This window comes from Peromyscus maniculatus, chromosome X (genome assembly GCF_049852395.1).
Source record: "Peromyscus maniculatus bairdii isolate BWxNUB_F1_BW_parent chromosome X, HU_Pman_BW_mat_3.1, whole genome shotgun sequence".
NCBI classification, from domain to species: Eukaryota; Metazoa; Chordata; class Mammalia; order Rodentia; family Cricetidae; genus Peromyscus; species Peromyscus maniculatus.
In genome coordinates, this window is record NC_134875.1 from 115,539,958 (window position 1) to 115,558,743 (window position 18,786).

Here is an 18,786-nt window from a genome sequence, read left to right on the forward strand (position 1 = left end):
TCTGATACTTTCTGCCTCTCAAGTGACAAAGTTATCTGAGTGGGTGTTGGTAGGAGCTGGCCTTTAGCAAGCCCCTGTTTTCATTTTTATCTCACTTTTCCTCACTGTTTTCCCCATGAATTTGGGGTTTTGTTTACATGTTTATATGGCTGCTAGACAACAAATATACATCGGATAGAGGAATCTTATTTTATCTTCATGGAGGAAGGTTCTGTTCTAGCAACACTGGCAGCCTCTTGTCTACGTAATAGAGAGTTTCTGATGATGTTAAGTAGTGCCTGGGGAATTTATTCTGGAATAATGTTCAATACAATAAATAGCTGGGCATCAGTTACTTGCAAGTGTATCCAATGTCTTTGCAACAGCACCCCCAAGTAAGCAGTATTGGTGACATTTTCCAGATTAGGCCATGGCCTGTCTGGGGTTGCACAGGTTAGGGAGGGAGGGCTAGTCTAATTCAACAACTGAAGTACAGAAAACGCCACTTTCTTCAATACCGACAGCCGTGGTCTTTACCATAAGCTTCTGATTCTACTGGCTAGTAGAAATGCAATCTTATTTCCTGTGCCATTGCTATTTCCCCCTTTCCCCTAGGTTACATTTTATTCTTTTAGTGGAAGAGGGTGCTACATGATAGTGAAAGAACAGATGGACTGTGACTCTCTGTGTCACCAGATGTTCCTTCCAGTCTGCGGAGACATCACTGAGTCCTCTTCATCTTCTGCTATTGCTCCACAAAGGCTGCTCCATTTCTGTTTCTGGGACTTTGCACAAATAAGTCATATTTTCTTCCTTACATATTATCTGTTTAGGTCTCACGGAGTCTTTTGCTTAAAAAAAGCTGCTTACTGAAGTATAACTTGCATAAATGAAAATATGTATATCAACTATGCAGCTCAATAAACTTTGGTCAGTGTTTGCAAGTGCATAATTCACATCCATGTGAAGATGTAGGACGTTTCCTTCACTGTAGAAAATGCTTTCATGTGCCCTTCCAGTCACCTGCCCATTCTCACACATTCTTTTACTTTTTATTAATATATCAGGGTTGGGCTTTTCCACTATGACATGTAGGACTTGGTGCATTGGGCTCTGCCAGTCACGAGCTGGTTGGTTTTGGGCAAGTCTCATTACTTTTCTAAGTCATCCTTTCAGGGACGCTTAAGAGAGAGGATTACATTGACCTGTGCCTTCCTTCTAAGTCAAAATCATTGGGAATCAATGCTTGTAGCTTCCAGGAAAGGAGCAAAATGATGTTTGTATAACACAAAATCCCTGGCAACAATTGTGGACATGCTAACTGCCTTTAACACATGGAGGACTACAGTCATGTTTAGTTTTGCTTTCATGGGGAGTGCATGCTCACTCTGAATCTCACAGAGGCAGGAAATAAGAAGAGACAGAAGTGGCTTAATGTGTTTTTGCTAGGAAGTCTTGGCTATGGAGTAAAAGAAAGGAAGTGATGCATCTCTTATGTGCAAGCACAGTAATGTGAGTTGTGAAATAAATTCACCCTTGGTGACAGTCTCAACACCAACACCAACCAATAACAAAATGATAGTTTGTACTGGCATGGAATGGTCTAAGTTTTCCAAAGAATATGAGTACACTCAAGTTGAATTCTGAAGTTATGTAAATAATAAAACCATGGCTTGCCAAACTCCAGTGTTAACAATAACCCAACATGTAACTAGAATATGTACATTATATTTTAGAATATTTAAAAAATACCACTATTACCATATTACAATTAATATTAAAAGTACGGCTGGTGTATGACAGTTCCCAATGAAGATAAGTCTTTTACTTAAGGTCAGAAAACTAGCTAGGGGAATAGTTAGCTATGTCCCACAGGAGTTTAATTAGATATTATTTCAGGATTTGTCTTTCTACAGCTTACTGGTTCCAAATGCAGTCTATAATTTTGGGTTGTTTTGTTTATTCAATCACAAAGATATTATTTGACAGAAGTGTTTGTTCCACTGCCACCTTTTTGAAAACTGTCAAATTTAAAATTTTTCCTAAAAAGAATTATGGAGAGGACACAGAGAGGGCTTTGCTTTATGGAATCCCAGGAAAAAAAATAACTGAATAAGCTTATGCTGAAATCCTACCTTGGACACTCTGAAGCATGACACATAAAACAAATGAACATCTTTAAAATCGAATGATTTTCAGAGATTCTATAGGGTTGGGTATATTAGTCTACTTGAGTCTCTGTCCAAATATCTTCATCTGGCTAAATCAGAAATAATAGAAATCTATTTCTCGTGGTTCTCGAGGCCAGCAAGTCCATGATCAAGTTGCCAGTAGACCTGGTGTTGGAAGGGTCTGCTATCGGCTTCTGCTGGGTCCTGACAAGGCAGGGGACAACCAGTTCCTGAGCTGCAGTGGCACCACAGACAAGAATAAAAAGAACAACTTCCTCTTGGAGTAGTTTGGACCCAAAGGGAGCCCAAACTTGAATTCTCTACTTCACTCTCTTTCCCTGTGTCTTCTGTCTGTAGTTTGTGATTTCATGCTACAAGCCACTGTCCTGTGTACGTCTGTTCCTAACAAAGACCATAGCCCAGGAAACATAGTATGGGAAAAGAGTGATCAATAGCTTTGTACAGCCATCTCTAATGAAGTTTTACAAATGAGGAAGTTGCTTTGCTGTCCCCAGTTGACCCGGAATAGCATAAAGAGATGTTATCAACCTCTAGCGACATATTGCTTCCAACCACTGTGGTAGATACTTGTTTTATTTAAGGTTACTTTCTAACTCTTGGCCGTTTTCAGCAAATGATTACCACAACACACACACACACACACACACACACACACACACACACACACACACACACACGATTCTGGGTCAGGGGCATGGAAGCATACATACATAGTTTAAGATGAAAGTTAACAACTTGCTCAGGCTGTAACAGCTGATTACACAAGGAATCTAAGGCATAGCGATGTTGGTTACATTGTTTCCTTTAAGGCACACAGTAGGACAGCAGATTGACTACATGGTTTTAAATGATCTCCTGGTACATTATGAACTTGGTTGCAAGGTCTAGCAGAAGTTCAGTTTCTAAAGGCAAGAGGCATTTTCAGGAAAAGCTATCCTCACACTAGAACTCATTTTTAAGGACACTGATCTCATTCAGGAGGGCTATGCCTCACAATTTAGTCATTTCCTGAATGTCTCACCTCTTAACAAAGCACAGTAGGGGTTGGGTTTCTACTTATGGACTTTTGCAGGAAAAGACACAGACATTGAGACCATAGCAGATGATGGAAGAAAATGTGCTAATTTCATTATTTTCATTCAGGGTGTTAATTTGTCATCTGTTTTATAAGTCTTTATTATTATTATTATTATTATTATTATTATTATTATTATTATTATTATATATTGTGTGTGTACATATATGCATATGTTACAGAATGAGGTGAAGCTTGTTGTCTCCTTCCTGTTTTAGCAGGAATTTAGGATTGAACTCAGGTAGCCAAGCTTGCTCTTTTGGGTAAAGCCACCTCACCTGCCCTGGACTTCTGATTTTTAAAAGGAGTCTAGTGTGTTAAATGATTACTTAAGTCTTTTCTAGCCCCATAAAATTGCCTGAGGCTTAATTCTGTCCCCTTGCCCTTCTGCAAATGTCTGCAATGTTTCTTTTTTAATGGAGACACCTAATAGTAGGGCATAAATTAAATCACCAAGGGAGAAGCTGTCTTAGGAGAAAAATTGCTATAAACATATCACCCATTAGTAACAAGGGAAAGAGAAAAACATCTCTGGAAGGCTTTTGAGTTGGAGTCTTGAGTTTGCCGTGTAGGAGCCACATGACTTTACTATTTCTTCGTTTCTTCATAGATAAATTGAGAAAACCAGTTCCAGTTTCACGTCCTTCTTATATGGGTGGTCTCAAAATTATGCCTGTGAAACACCTTGCAGATTACAGGGAACGGTAAGAGTCCAAGTGCCAAGAATGAACTGTGAGCAAGGCTTAAGAAGCAGGATGTGGAGGTATGGGGCCAATTTCAGGGGGATTCATAGGAGACCATGGTGGCTTCTACAAACACCAGGTTTTTTTTTTTAACGTCTCTGCACCACTGTGTGTCCACAGGAATGTCTGTTCCATGCTTCATTATGCCTGGCTCAGAAAGTAGAAACTGGAATCCCATAATTGTCTGAGTCATAAAACCAGAACCACTCTGCATATTATGGAAGGAGAAATTTTTATAAGAATGAGGTATTATAGAGGGAAGAGGAGCTGGGAAATCAACAGGAGGTGTGAGCTGAGGGGTCAGGAGCAGGTCACTCACCGGACCTGGCTGCTATGGTTGATGAGTCAGAGCTTCCAAGGAACTCTGGAGCAGGTCTGGTGACTGGAGTCAGACCACGGGTGGGGGTGGGGAGGCGGGGGCTGGTGAAGTTGTCCTGGGAAGTTGTGGCTCTCTGTGGCTGTTGCCCTGGTAGCCTTACAGAGAAGCATCTGGTGGTGAGCTTGGAGATACTGTTGGTGGACTGGAGCTGGAGTGCAGGATGCGATGCGGAGATGAGGACAATGAGGAGCAGGCACAAGCCAAGGCCACCTCTGCCTCTGTGGTCCACCTTCTCTAACAACCGTGCCTTGGGAGAGCAATGAGCAAGTCTCCTCCTGCTCCCAGTCCTTGTACAAGCTCATCTTTGCCTACTTGAATGCAGAACTGTAAAGGAAAGTAAAGGGAGTCTGGGAAAGTCAGTTCCTGGCATGATACAACAACCCACTCCAATATCCGACAACATTTCCAAAGCACATACTGACTGAATAAGGAGGTTTTTCATCTTCCTAGGTGTGAGGAACCAAGACCCTCACTTCCTAATAACAGCACTGGAGACTCAGGGGCAGTTTATTTTACGACCTTGTAAAGCTGCAGCCAGCCTAGAATAGCGGGCGCTCTGATTGAGGGCACATAATAGCCGTTACTGTCCTAATGCAAGTCCCTCCCTCCCATCCCCTTCCAGGCCGTGTCTTTTCCTTTGCCACTTAGGGTTGTCTTCTTTCTCAACAAAACAAAACAAAACAAAACAAAACAAAACAAAACAAAACAAAACAAAACAAAACAAAACAAAACAAAACAAAACAAAACACGCTCACAGGTTCATCTCTACATTTTATATCCATTTTATTTTAAATTTAATTTTATGTTATGTAGATGGATGTTTTCCCTGCATGTATGTCCGTACCCCTCCCTTGCATACCTGGTGTCTGAGGAGGCCAGAAAAAGGCTTTGGATCTCCTGGAATTGGAGTTGCAGACAGTTGTGAGCCACTTTGCAGGTGCTGGGAACGCAACCCCGGTCCTCTGGAAGAGCAGCCCGTGCTCTTAACTGCTGAACCGTCTCTCCAGTCCCTATGTCCTTTTCATTTTAAAGCTAGCCAGACGAATACCCTTGCCATGTCTGCAGGCAGGCAAGCTTAGCTGCTAGGAATTTTCTCCTGTAAGCTTCTGGTGTAGATAGGCGGTTCACTTAGCATGGTTTGGGCTTGTGGATTGCAGGTGGATAGCCATACTAGCTGACTCGAGCGGGGCTCCCGTGTTTTCTGTTTATCTATATTTGGACCTAAGCTGGTTCAAGGTCTTTTGATTTTCTTTCTCATACTAGAGACAAGGCATTCCTTTCTAGAAGACATAGAAACCTAAACATGTCCCAGAATGTGTCCTCTTGGAGTAAGCAAAATCTTAAGTAAGACCCTTCCAGAAAAATACAGTCACTCAAAAATAAAAAAACAACACAAGACTGCTTTAGCTTGATAGCACCTTCTGCAACTAGTTCATCCAATATAATTTTGATGGTGGTTGGCATTGTATGGGGATGAACAGTAAGTTGATCCGGGGTCATGGAGGTACTGACAGCAAGGCTGAATCTGTTCTGTTGAGACACTTAGAGTCAGGCTTTTGGCCTAAGACTCAGGTCACAAGAGGGTATTGTTTCCATCTTCTACAAGAAATCCTAGTGTGTTTCTCACTGGAAGAGGATCCTTCATCTCATAATTTAAGATGACCATGCATGCAGACAGAACCTCATGAAGGAATTTCCTGCAGGTAAATTTCCCCACCTGAAAGAAATGTAAGCCCATTTTCATCTGCTTCTTCCTTCAGTATGGATGGCAAGTGATAACTTGCTCTTACACATTAAGTGATAACTGCAGCGCTTGTATCCATGGACCTTTCCATACACACCTTCAAATTTCAATGTTGGTAGGACTCCAGAGACAAATGGCGGCGCACGCCTTTAATTCCAGCACTCAGGAGGCAGACACAGGTGGATCTTTGTTAGTCAAGGCCAGCCTGATCTACAAAGAAAGTTCCAGGTTAGCCAGGACTGCGTAGTGAGACCCAGAGGTAACATAGAAATTACATAGTATCCTGACAGGTAGATAGATGTGGGAAGAGACCACAAACAAACAACAAGATAGCATTGTTCTGGGTTCTTCACCCAGGGCAAAGACTTGGTAGACTTCTTGACCTTGCCCCTGTGGACCCCCTTTTAGTAGGCCCTGGGCATGGGCTGTGAGCCAATCAACCCACTTTTCTTTGTCTAAGCTGGACAATTCAAAATGAGAGGAAGGAGAAGCTCCCAAGCTACCCAAAACATGAAAAAACAAAACAAAACAAAATAAAACAAACAAACAAACAACCTAGCCTTCCAGCAAGAGATGGATTTTGGTTTCTGAATCCCCTCTCTACTTGTGAGTAGTCTGTTTCTGTGTGTGCGATGCTGTACTCTCTTTTTCTGTGTGGGTGTGGTTGTTCCTATACTTTTAATAAAACTTGTTTGCTTGCATACTGTGATTTACTTCCTACCTTTTAATTCTTTAATTGCTGGAGAAAATGAACCCAAGACCCCCAGATGGTAATAGCCCTGTCTCAAGAAAATAAAAATTAAAAACTCATGCAGAGCCAGTGACTTTTCAGATTTTAAGAGCAACTGCATCTTCAGTTGTGTGCTTAAAACCCTGGTGTGTATTGTTTCTTTGATGCTACAACATTTTATTGTTATTTTTAGTATTCACTTCCAATGATAGATAGCAAAACTCATGAAAATGTGTTTTCCCTTCCTTACATAGAAGAGGTGAAAGTGAGGAACCTAGGGAACCACATATACTTTTTATTTCTTTTCTTTCTTGCAATTGTATCGTCCGATGGTGGTTGGCTACACAGAAGTAGAAATCATTAAATACCAAATTTCTACACACTGTATAGGACAGGCAGGCTTGTGGAGGGTTTGGATGAGTTTTGTTGACAATATAGACATATGCCATCTTTTTTTATTTTTGAAGTTTTTTCAAATAAATTTATTTATTTATTTATTTATTTATTTATTTATTTATTTAACATCCCAGCCACAGTTTCCCCTCCCTTCTTCCCTCCCAGGGCCTCCCCCCAACCCCCCTCTGTTCCTATCCTCAACAATGTGCCATCTTATGTAAGCTGTTTGTAATCACTGTTTGATTAGAAATCCATAAAAATGAATGGCCAAACACAAACTTCCATAATACATCTTTACGATCTGTCCTAGCCATTCAATCACATAGCAACTACGCAGTCTGCTCCTTGTCATCTCCATCTTACATATGAAATCTGAGTGGTAGTAGAGTAGGCTTTCAAATTTTGAGATAACGTTGCTATCTGAACTTCTTTTTCATTGAGAAGGGGTCTCGTAGTGTAGCTCAGGCTAGCCTGGAATTTATTATAGCCAAGGTTGCCTTGAACTTGTAGCTATCCTCCTGCCTTCGCCTCTTGCATGCTGGTGATACAGGAATGAGCCGGCACACTCTGTTGAACCTTTTTACTCTGCAACACCGCCTTCCAAAAAAGAGATCAAATCTAAATGACAGCAATGATGATGATAGCAAAGGAAACGATCCATAAGATAGGATCAATATTTTATATCCGGAGATGGGCTGGAATTCAGTAGGCTTGTAACTGATTTTTGTGACCTTTATTGATACAGGGAAAAATCTGAAATATCATCTAGTCAAATTCTCCCATGCCTGGGCACTCCAATGACTGTTTATTGATGAATAGACTTAGTGTGTGAGAACCAGGGCCCAGACTCTTAATGATGTGCCCAGACTCATAATTAAACTTAATTGCTTGGGATCGATGAGATGGCTCAGTGGGTAAGAATGCCTGCTGCCAAGACTGATGACCTGAGTTCGATCCTTGGCACTCATGTGGTAGAAAGAGAGAAACAACCTCTGCAGGTTGTCTTTTAACCTCCACATGCATGCTGTGGCACACACATGCCCACACATAAAATAAACAACTTCAAATGTAACAAAAGAACATTGATATCTTTTTAAAATTTTTCATTTGGTTTGTAAACATCTGAGAAATGTTTTGGAAAAAATCTCCCAAGCAAAGATGGAACATAGGCTCTCCCTGAAATTCTTTCAGAGAAGAGGATTTCCTTTTGAGAGAAATTATTTCTTCAAAATTGGTAACACAGACATGCCTAGGGTGCTTGGGGATCAGAGAGAAAAAGAAGATGCGTAAAACCATGGTCCTCTACCACATTAACTGGCTGCAGTGTTCCTTGGGAATCATGATTCCCATTTGCCCTGAGAAGCTTGGGTTCAAGGAGCATCCACAGTTAGTTGTCAATTTCTCTCATACCACTGTTCCTTCAATGCAAGATCATTCCTTTTCTAATGAGACCCAAACTAATAATGATCATAGTGGAACTCTTACTGTCCTACCTGGAGCCTTTGTTTGGCCAGAGCACCATCACTCACCTGCTGTTAGTGTTGGCTAATGCCTCCAGCTCTCTCCTGCTCTGGAGAAATGTCATCTATAACAGGACACTCAGAGCCTGGAGGATTAATACCTTTCTCCTTCCCAATGGTGGCTAATACTGTACAATGTGAAGCAGAATAGTCCATCTCTGGCTTCTGGTAGGGTAGCTCTGGGTTGCCATTCTCATTCTAGTGTTCCCCTAGGCTGAGGCTAGCCCACATCTGAAAACAGATATCCCATTCTCCTTGGGTTTTGTCCCCACCTCAAGAAAGATGCTCTCAAAAATCACCCTCATCTAGAGACCTGCAGATTAGTGAGGTCTAAATGAAGCTTGCCAGAATATGCATTACCTGCTTGATTTATTTCCATTTTATGTGTCTCTGTGTGTATCTGTCTCTATGTATATGTCATGTATGTGCAGGTATCCCAAAGAGGTCAGAAGAGAGCATCATGTCCATTGGATATACAGGCAGCTGTGAACCACCTGATGTAAGTGCTGGGAACCACACTTGGATCCTCTGGGAGAGCAGCAAACATTCTTGTCTATTGAACCATTGCTCTATCCCTTGCTTGCCTTTTTAAATAACATACTCAAAACAACCTTGACTTTGCTTGAAGTAATAGTGAGACGCCTTCAAAGAAAGCCAAGGAGCATGCAGAAGTTTGTTTTGTGCTGTATTGTAGCTGTTATTTCTTAGGTCTTTGAAGTTTAGCAGCACCCCCATTGCACCCCCAAACCTGGCCCCGGACATGCCTTTTGAAAAAGAACCAATAATGTAACGTCTTTCAGATTGGGACTCCACACACAGTTGCTGTAGGCCCAGAGAAGACTCAATTGAAAACTTTCAAGAGAGCTGCCTAGTGTGTTTGTGTCGGCTAGTCACTCAGGGCACTGTTAACCAGACATCTCTTCAAATTACATTGTCATATTTTCAGTTTTTAAACCACAATGCTAATAGAAATTCAGTCTGCAAACTTGCCTGCTTGAATACTGGTTTGTGGTTCCTAGTCTTAGGGGACACTTTTTTCTTTTGCTTCCTCTAATTGGGGGTAGGATTGAGACATGCAAGAATTTCCCTCCTGTGTCTTAGCTGCATGTCTCTCTTTTATTTTTAACACTTGCATGGAAGGCAGAGCTATTTTCTACCTCTAGTTTCCCACAGTAGCCTCCCAGGGCTCCCAGCTTTCAGATCTTTTTAAATTCCCACATCACACATAAAATAAAATACATCGAGGGAGCAGAGAGACGGCTCAGTGAGTAAGAACACTTGCTGCACAAGCATGAGGAGCTGAGAAAACACAAAACATTTCCCAATGTGTAAGAGACAAACTTAGTAAGATAATTACCACAATGATAATGGATAAAGGGTTGGCATCCAGTAGATGTGAAGAACCTCTACCTATCAATAAGAAAAAGATAACCCAGTTGAAAAATTGATACATAATAAAAATAAGGTTAAAAATGAAACACTCATGATCAACATACATACAAATACAAGAAGATATACAGTCTTACTAACAATGCCAAGAAGGTCTAGAATTTCTTGGTTTTGAACTTTGTGTATCACAAGTTTATGTGCTCAAACTATACAGCTAAGAGTGTATATATCTCTTGCAGAGGACCCAAGTTCAGTTCCCAGTACATGTTTGGCAGCTCACAACTCCAATAAGTCTAGGTCCAGGGCATTGCACTCATGTGCACCATATATATATGGAGAGAGAGAGAGAGAGAGAGAGAGAGAGAGAGAGAGAGAGAGAGAGAGAGAGAGAGAGAGAGAGAGCGCTAATCATATAGTGGGAAACGTTATGCTGTGATAACAAACTCCAAATCCCAGTGATCCACTATAACAAGGGGTTATTCCTATGCCTATTGTGGATCTAGACCCAGGTACCACTGTCTTGTTGCACTATCCACATCACTGACAGGTTGATGTTGATCAGAATTCAGGGAGAAAGCACCAGAAAGTCTCAAACCTGAAATTAAATACCTCAGTTCAAAAGTAGTCCATGTGATTTACGCTCATGACCCATGATTACAACTAGTCTTATGACCTTGAGTAACTGCAAGAGAAGCATCCAGTGTCCCCAGAAGGGGAGAAGAATGAAATTTATGTAAGTACTGGAAATTTTTGCAACAGAGCTGTTTCCAGGAGAGACACAGTGGCAATAATTCCGTGTCTAGAGGACAAAGCATGACAGCCTGGGGCAGGGAGGGAGCATATGTAGTTTCTACTCCTGTGTAGAATAGCTTCTCGGCGGAGAGCCCCAGAGAACATCATTTGCCTGTATACTCTGAAGAGGTGTCAAATTTCGATGGCCAAACAATGAGCCTGCATGGATTACCTAGACAGATGACAGACATTGAATTGAAGAAGAGTAAGTTCTTGCCTTGACCTCTAGAGGCAAGACTCAGGGAGGATTGAGGATGGCCGTGACTAATGTGAACACATTTGCGTCATGGACAAGTAAAACTCAAACATCTGTCACGTTCAGAGCATTTCAAGTTAGCTGAGAGATCCTGTTTGCTTTGTGTTTCTCTCATCTCAGCCAGGAACAAATATTAAATCACAGCTACGTCTTAGTGAGCAAGGTTTGTGCACGTGTGTGCATATGGAGAGGAGAGGGGTCCCTGAAAGGTTTAAAAGTCTAAACTGAAATTGTGCTAGGAATTTGGTATGAAGTCAGGACCCCTTTTATTTTGCTCATTTTTTTTTCAGCAACTCTCTGATATTTTTAACAATGATACCCCTTCCTTAAGGCATTCTCTGTGTTAGAGATAGGTTATAAAGTGTATTCTGGCACCAAGCTTCAGCCATCAATATCTCCTGAGAAATATTTATTTGGCTTCTCTTTGGTGTACCAATATGGAAGTCTAATTCTTCATCTCTCTCTCTCTACTACTTGGGCAGCTGGCTCCAGGGTAGAGCGTAAGAGATGCTCACATGTGTGGTAACTCAGAACACAAATAGTAAAATGAATTCCTCAGTGGTGATGACCTCATGTGACTCTTCTGCAGCTTAACTCCCTGGAATTCTCCAATACTGGCCAGGGTCCTTTCCCTGTCCCTCCCTACAGTTTCTCAGATTTCCTTTCATTTCTGCCATATATTATTCTATATGGAGAGAAAGTTCACAGGGGAGGATTTGCTCTCCCATCTCACTTCCAGAAAAACACAGTTAGAAAGCTGTCACAGCTTATCACATCAGGAAAACAGAAGGTTGACAGAGAAAATATCAAATATTTACAAGTGAAAAGGATTGCTACTGGGGATCAGAGATGCAGTCTAATGAGTAGAGTACTTGGCTCTCACACACAAAACTCTGAGTTCAATCACCGGTACCATATAAACCGGGGAAGGTGGCATATGACTGAGATCCTAGCACTTGGGAGATAGAAGCAGGATGATCAGAAGTTCAAGGTCATCCTTGGCTACATAGTCTGAGGCCAGCCTGGGCAACATGTGGTCCTGTCTTAAAGCAAGCAAGCAAACAGACAAGCAAACAATCACAAAATAATTGCTATTAGATAAGTCAATTTTCATTCAGAGAAATTAAATCAATATGAGATTATAGATTACACAAAAGTCTATATGAGGTATGTATGTATACACATAAACTATATCTGTACATTTATGGACTATACAAGCATATACACATGCATAAAAACACCCTTGTACTTAAGGGATTTCTTATAGAGCTGCCATTTCAGAGAAGAAAGGCAGGACAAACAGCTTTTTAGTGAAGTGGGAAAGACCTTGAGTTAAGAGCAGGTTACAGGGAGCTGCTAGAGTGAAAAGGAAGTGTGATGATCCAGGAAGGGGAAGAGACCGTTCAAAAGTATGAGGTACCAAATGTCCCCAGCAAAGGCTCCCATTAGCAAGCAGAACTTTGTGTGACATGTGAGATGACAGGCTGAATCAACTCTGTAGTGTTCCTGAGTTTATTGAACAACACAGTGCATTTTTAATTAGCCACAAATGTTGTTAACAATGTGTATACATGCTGCATTGGCTTTGCTTGGATTGAACATTAAATTTGATTAAGAACTTGGTCTTTTGAATTACCCCTTTCCTGGTAGCCTGAAAATTGATTTTTGTAATGGAAGCCTGTGCTGAAAATGTGGGTGGGGAGACATAGATCAATACAGACACCGAGTTACCTGTTAGTCACAAAGGGACTTTTCCCTTATCTTTTGCTGGAAGCTCTCTCTTCCTCTCCCCACCTCCATGCGTGGATTGAGGAGGAATATATCAAAAGTGAAAAGAGTTAAACTATATAAAGTATGTAAGAGCTATAAAAACATGCACACTCTATTACAGATAAAATCTAGAACTTCATAGAAAGACAATCTTTTTCCACTTTAAAAATATTGGCTGCATTTCAGCAGGGCAGAATCAATGCACAGTTGTAAAATAGTTCATCCCCAGGTTCTCAGACCTCTTTAAAAACGTCAGGTGGAATCATGCAAGTCAATAGAGTAACATCAGCCAAATGCTAGGCACCTCTTAGGAAGTTTGGTTCTGCCTTGCTTGGAAAGAAAGAGTTTTGTTTTGCATCTTTGCTTGTTTGTTTGAATGTTCTTGTCTTTGAATTGATAACACATGCACATGACAGAAAATTCAAAATGTGCAAAACAGTAAAGCACAAAGAGACTTCTTACTACAGTGTACTGCCCAACCACTCAAACACAGCTCCCCTCCCCTGTGATAACCTAATGACACAGGAGCTAATCTTGTGATGATATATTGTTTGCAATCTAGGAAATAAAGCTTGCCTGAAGATCAGAGGACAGAGCCAGCCACAGAGTTAGCCATAGAGGTCAGGCAGTGGTGGCACACACTTTTAATCCTAGCACTCAGGAGGCAGAGGCAGAGATCTGTCTGGATTTCTGTGAGTTCAAGGCCACACTGGGCTACACTTGATTAATCCAGTCTAAAAGAGAAACAGAGCCAGGCAGTGGTGGCACACACCTTTGATCCCAGCACTTGGGATCTCATGCCTTTAATCCCAGCACTAGGAAGGTTGAAACAGGAAGTGATGTGGCTGGACAGAGAAAGGACTATAAGGTGGGAGGGGACAGGAACTCGGCTCTTTCAGGCTGAGGAGTTGGTGAGGTAAGAAATGGTGGCTGTGGCCTGCTCTGCTTCTCTGATCTTTCAGCTTTCACCCTGATATCTGGCTCTAGGTTTTTAATTATAAGACCATTTGGGATTTGTGTAACATATGGTGCCCAACATGCGGCATGAACCCACGACCCCGAGATTAAGACTGAACACATAGAATTGTGTCTTTCTTTTTAGGGCTGTGTCTTAGTTAGGGTTACTATTGCTGTGATTAAACACTATGACCAAAAGCAACTTGGAAAGGAAAGAGTTTATTTGACTTACATATCCTGAATCACAGTCTATTCAGGGAAGTTAAGGCAGGAACTCAAACTGGGCAGGATACTGGAGGCAGGAGCTGATGCAGAGGCCATGGAGGGGTGCTGCTTACTGACTTGCTCCTCATGACTTGCTCTGCTTGTTTTCTTATAGAATCCAGGACCACCAGCTCGGGGATGGCAACATGATCTTTGCTCCCCCATCAATCACTAAGAAAATGCCCTACAGGCTTACATACAGCCGGATTTTTTGGAAGCATTTTCTTAATTGAGGTACACTTTTCTTAGATGACTTTAGCTTGTGTCAAGTTTATATAAAACTAGCCAGCACAGGTTGCATATGGGATTAGACATTAAAAATATATTTATTTTTATCTTAGGTGTATGAATATTTTCCCTGCATGGGCCACATACCTGCAAGTATCTGCAGAGGCCAGAAGAGGACAGCAGATTCCCTGCAATTGGAGTTACAGGAAGTTGTGTGCTGGGAACCAAGCCTAGGTCTTCTGCAAGAACAGAAAGAAGTGCTGTTAACCACTGAGTCATCTCTGCAGCCCCATGGGGTTATGACTTTTACCAGGAAAGTTTTTCATTTTTCATTTTAGGAAAAAGTCAATACTTACTTTAAGGAAGAGGGAAATATTAATTTAAAAAGACAACACATTAAGAACTTGTGTGGATTCATTTCTTAGCTATTGGGAACTGTGAAGCAATAAACATGCATAGAGAGTCATAAGCAGATGAATGACCAAAGAAAGTATATGTGCTATGTATAGATGATAAAATTTTAGTCAGTCATAAAGAGAGATGAATTCATGACATTTGTAGGAAAATAGATGTAACTGGAAATTATTATGTTCAGCAAGATAACTCTGGCTCAGAAAGACAAATGTCACATATTTGCTCTCAGTGGATCCTAAGTTGCAATTTTTATGTGTGTGTTTCTACATGTGTGAATGTGGGTATAGGTCACAAAACTAGAAAGAGACCCAAATGAGGGTAAAAGATATAAAAGCAGAAGAGAGGTTAGTTGAGGGAGAGGGGATCAGCAAGGGTGGGGCAAGGGGATAAGGCAGAGAGTGAGGGAGAATAAAGTATGTGTGAAAATACCAGAAAGGAACTCATTACTTGGTATGCTAATTTGGAAAAACCTTAATAAGAAAAGATCTTACATAGAGCAATTTTAAGAACAATTTGACCTTCTTAGAATCCTTTCAAACTCTTCTCAGAAACATGATTACTAGATAAAATATAGATACAGTTATATTTGAACTTCACACACATGCATGAATACAAGCACACACACACACACACACACACACACACACACACACACACACTTTTAGTCTAAGTATGTGCTATGCAATGTTGGGGAAATATTTGTATAAAACATTTTGACATGAGTCTGAAATTCAAATTCACCTTGGCTGCCCTATCTGGAAACCATTTTTCTATTTACTTGAGATAGACTCAATCTTAACCCCAAACTATATGATGATGGGTTAGTGTCTGTTGAAGCAGAAAACAAATATTGCTCCTCTAATATCACAGCTACAAAAACGACCTCAAACTTCAGGCTTCAGGATTTCTCTTAATTGCTTTTCATAATCCAAAGGAAAAGCTGCACCTTCCTCAAGTGTTTTATGTAACGTTTTAAGCTAAGACTGTGTCACATACAGTCCTGAGCAATAAACAACTGGAATGTGTTTAAGATACCTCTCAAGAGGGCTGGAGAGATGGCTCAGTGGTTAAGAGCACTTGTTGTCCTTGCAGGGGATCTGAGTTCAATTCCTAGCAAGTCACAGATCATCTAGCTCCAATCCCAGGGGATCCAACACATTTTTTTGGCCTCCATGGGCACTGTACACACATGGCACATAGCACATACATGCAGGCAAAACACCCACACACATGAAATAAATAAAAAAAATGTCTAAAATTGTCTAAAATTTTATAATCCTACATTTGAACCCCAAGATGAATTAAATGCCAGCAGAGAATTTTTTTATGTAATTTTGATATGACTTTTTTCCAAGCGAAGCATTGCTATTTAAAAAATTAAATCAGATTATAATTAAGCCAAGCTAAATGTCTTATTGGAAAGTTAAATATCAACCATGTAAAATTCATATTTTGTTTTCTTGTGAAGCCTTTTGGGGAGCTAAAAATCAATGCAATGTGATTTAGAATGGGCTGCCTTCAACTTATTTTTTTCCAGACTCAAACACGGGTACAGTCTTCTCTAATATCACTGGCTTCCCACTGCCTCCCTACTCATGGGGTTCTTCTGAGATAGTCCTCACACTAGACTGCTGTTCTCATCCAATCTAGAACACTCTAGTGCCTCTGCCTGACCTGGAGGCAGTGGTTGCTTTGTTGTCCAGCACTGCCTTATGGAATGAACTTGGATCTTACAGGTATATGCTTACCCTGTATTTGTGTAGGTGTTGAAGAAACATTATTTCCCTTTTGTATAACAGAAGTAAGGTGTCAAGGAACTTTTTTTGAGACAGCATCTCACTATGTGTAGGAAGCACAGTTCAGACTAAACTTTGGAGAAACCAGGATTGTCAATCATGCAGGCTTATTTTCTTCAAAGGAAGGAAATGGATGATATCTGGTCACCTGGAATGCTGGAGTGAAAGTGGTCCAACAACTGCTGATCCTTTACTATTCTATTAGGAGCCAGACTCCACCTGAATCCTCTCCCCCTATAGCCTGAGCATTGTTTAGGCCCCAGTCCTGGGCTTTGTGGCTAGAAGTCATCCCTATGAAAGAAACCACTTGTATTTTGCATCCTCCACCAATAGAATCCATCCTTATGCTTATTACAAATCCTTTCTCTTTAGGTCCTATCTCTAACTCGGTTTATTAGCCAATAGAACTCATTCTTATTGTAAGGATTACAGGTGTTCTGCTATTTAGCTGGGGAGATTCTATGTAGCTATGCCTAAAGCATGGTTGTGGTAACTGTCATGTGGTAACCTTTTCTCCAAGTTTTACTATGGTTAAATGTGTAAGAAGAATAAACCACGAGGTCAGTCTCTGGAAGTCTTGACCCACTGCCTGAAAAGATGGTACTGACTAGCCGGGCATGGAGGCACACGCCTTAGCCTGATCTACAAAACAAGTTCCAGGACAGCCAGGGCTCTGTTACACAGAGAAAGCTTGTCTCAAAAACAAACAAACACAACAAAAAAAGATGGCACTCCAGTTTCATTCTTCACTTCGAGCAGATGGTCTTCCAGCTAGCCTTGAGGTTTGCAGGGTTGCTGACAACTATGTAGCTCTGGTTGTCTTAGAACTCATTACGGAGCATCTACCTTTTAGACCAAATTAGCTTCGAACTCAGAGTTCTCTCCTGTCTCTGCCTTCCAAGTGCTGGGATTAAAGGTGTGCACCCCCCCCCCCAGTGAATCCCTCTTTCAAGGATCCTGAAAGAAGGTAACATTGTGAGGAATCAGCTCTTTCTTTTTGATGTACTCTTTTAAGCAAAAGGCATGCTTGTCACTACCCGGTCCTATTCTTCAGAGAGAGGAGTGTGGTGGTTCTTTGTACAGCTATGTTTGCTTTTGTCATTAAAATTTGAGAAACAAGTTAATGATGTTCATACCTAATCACTTCATTATGTAATGATGTCTTAAATTTCCTCTGGACCTAATTAAGAACAGAAATAAGCTGGACCAATGGCTTGGGTTGATTCCCAGCACTCCATAAACTGGATGTGGTGGTATATGCCTGTAATCCCAACACTTGGGAGGTAGAGCAGGAGGACCCAGAGTTCCAGATCAATGTCAGTGTCATAGTATTTTAGAGGCCATCTTGGAATATTTGAAACCCTATTTTGAAAACAAACTGGATGAGTACACCCCCAAAATACTCAAGACATCAACAATGCTTGGAGATACACCTGTATGGAATCGTCCTGGGAGAACTATCCCACTTCTCTGAGCCTTGGTTGCTTCTGTAACATCCTGCTCACAGGACTTCATTCTGTGAGATAATGTCTACAGCATATTTACCACAGTGCCAGTTCCTGATGCTCAGTCCGAGATTTATTAGTAACAGTATGGAAAGGTTGATGCCTTATTTTGTTCAGACAGCTACAATAAAAAACCTCAGACTGAGAAATTTGCAAACAGTAGCAATTTATTGTTTACAGTTTACAGGGTTGAGAAGCTCAGGATCAAGAGCTTGGTAGGGATTAGCACTCTGTTTCAGAGATGGCATCAAGCTACAGCTTCACATGCTAGAAAGGTCAAGGTCATTCCCTCATATCTCTTTTTTAAGGGTCATGATCTCATTTATTCACAATTACCTCTTAAAGGCACTAAATCTTTATACTCTCATGGGGAATTCATTTTCAATGTATAATTTTAGTCGGGGCGAGGACTCTTAGAACATAGCAGTTAGACTATGAAATGAGTCATTCCTCAAAAGGAAGGAGAGAATATATCTCAGAAGACTTCTGTATCAGTTGTTTTCCTGTTGCTGTGATAAATCACCATGGCCAAAGGTGTCTTAGTTACTTTTCTATTGCTGTAAAGAGGCACCTTGACCAAGGGCATCTTATAAAAGAAAGCATTTAATTGAGAGCTTGCTTACAGTTTCAGCTAGTGAGTCCATGATCATCATGGTG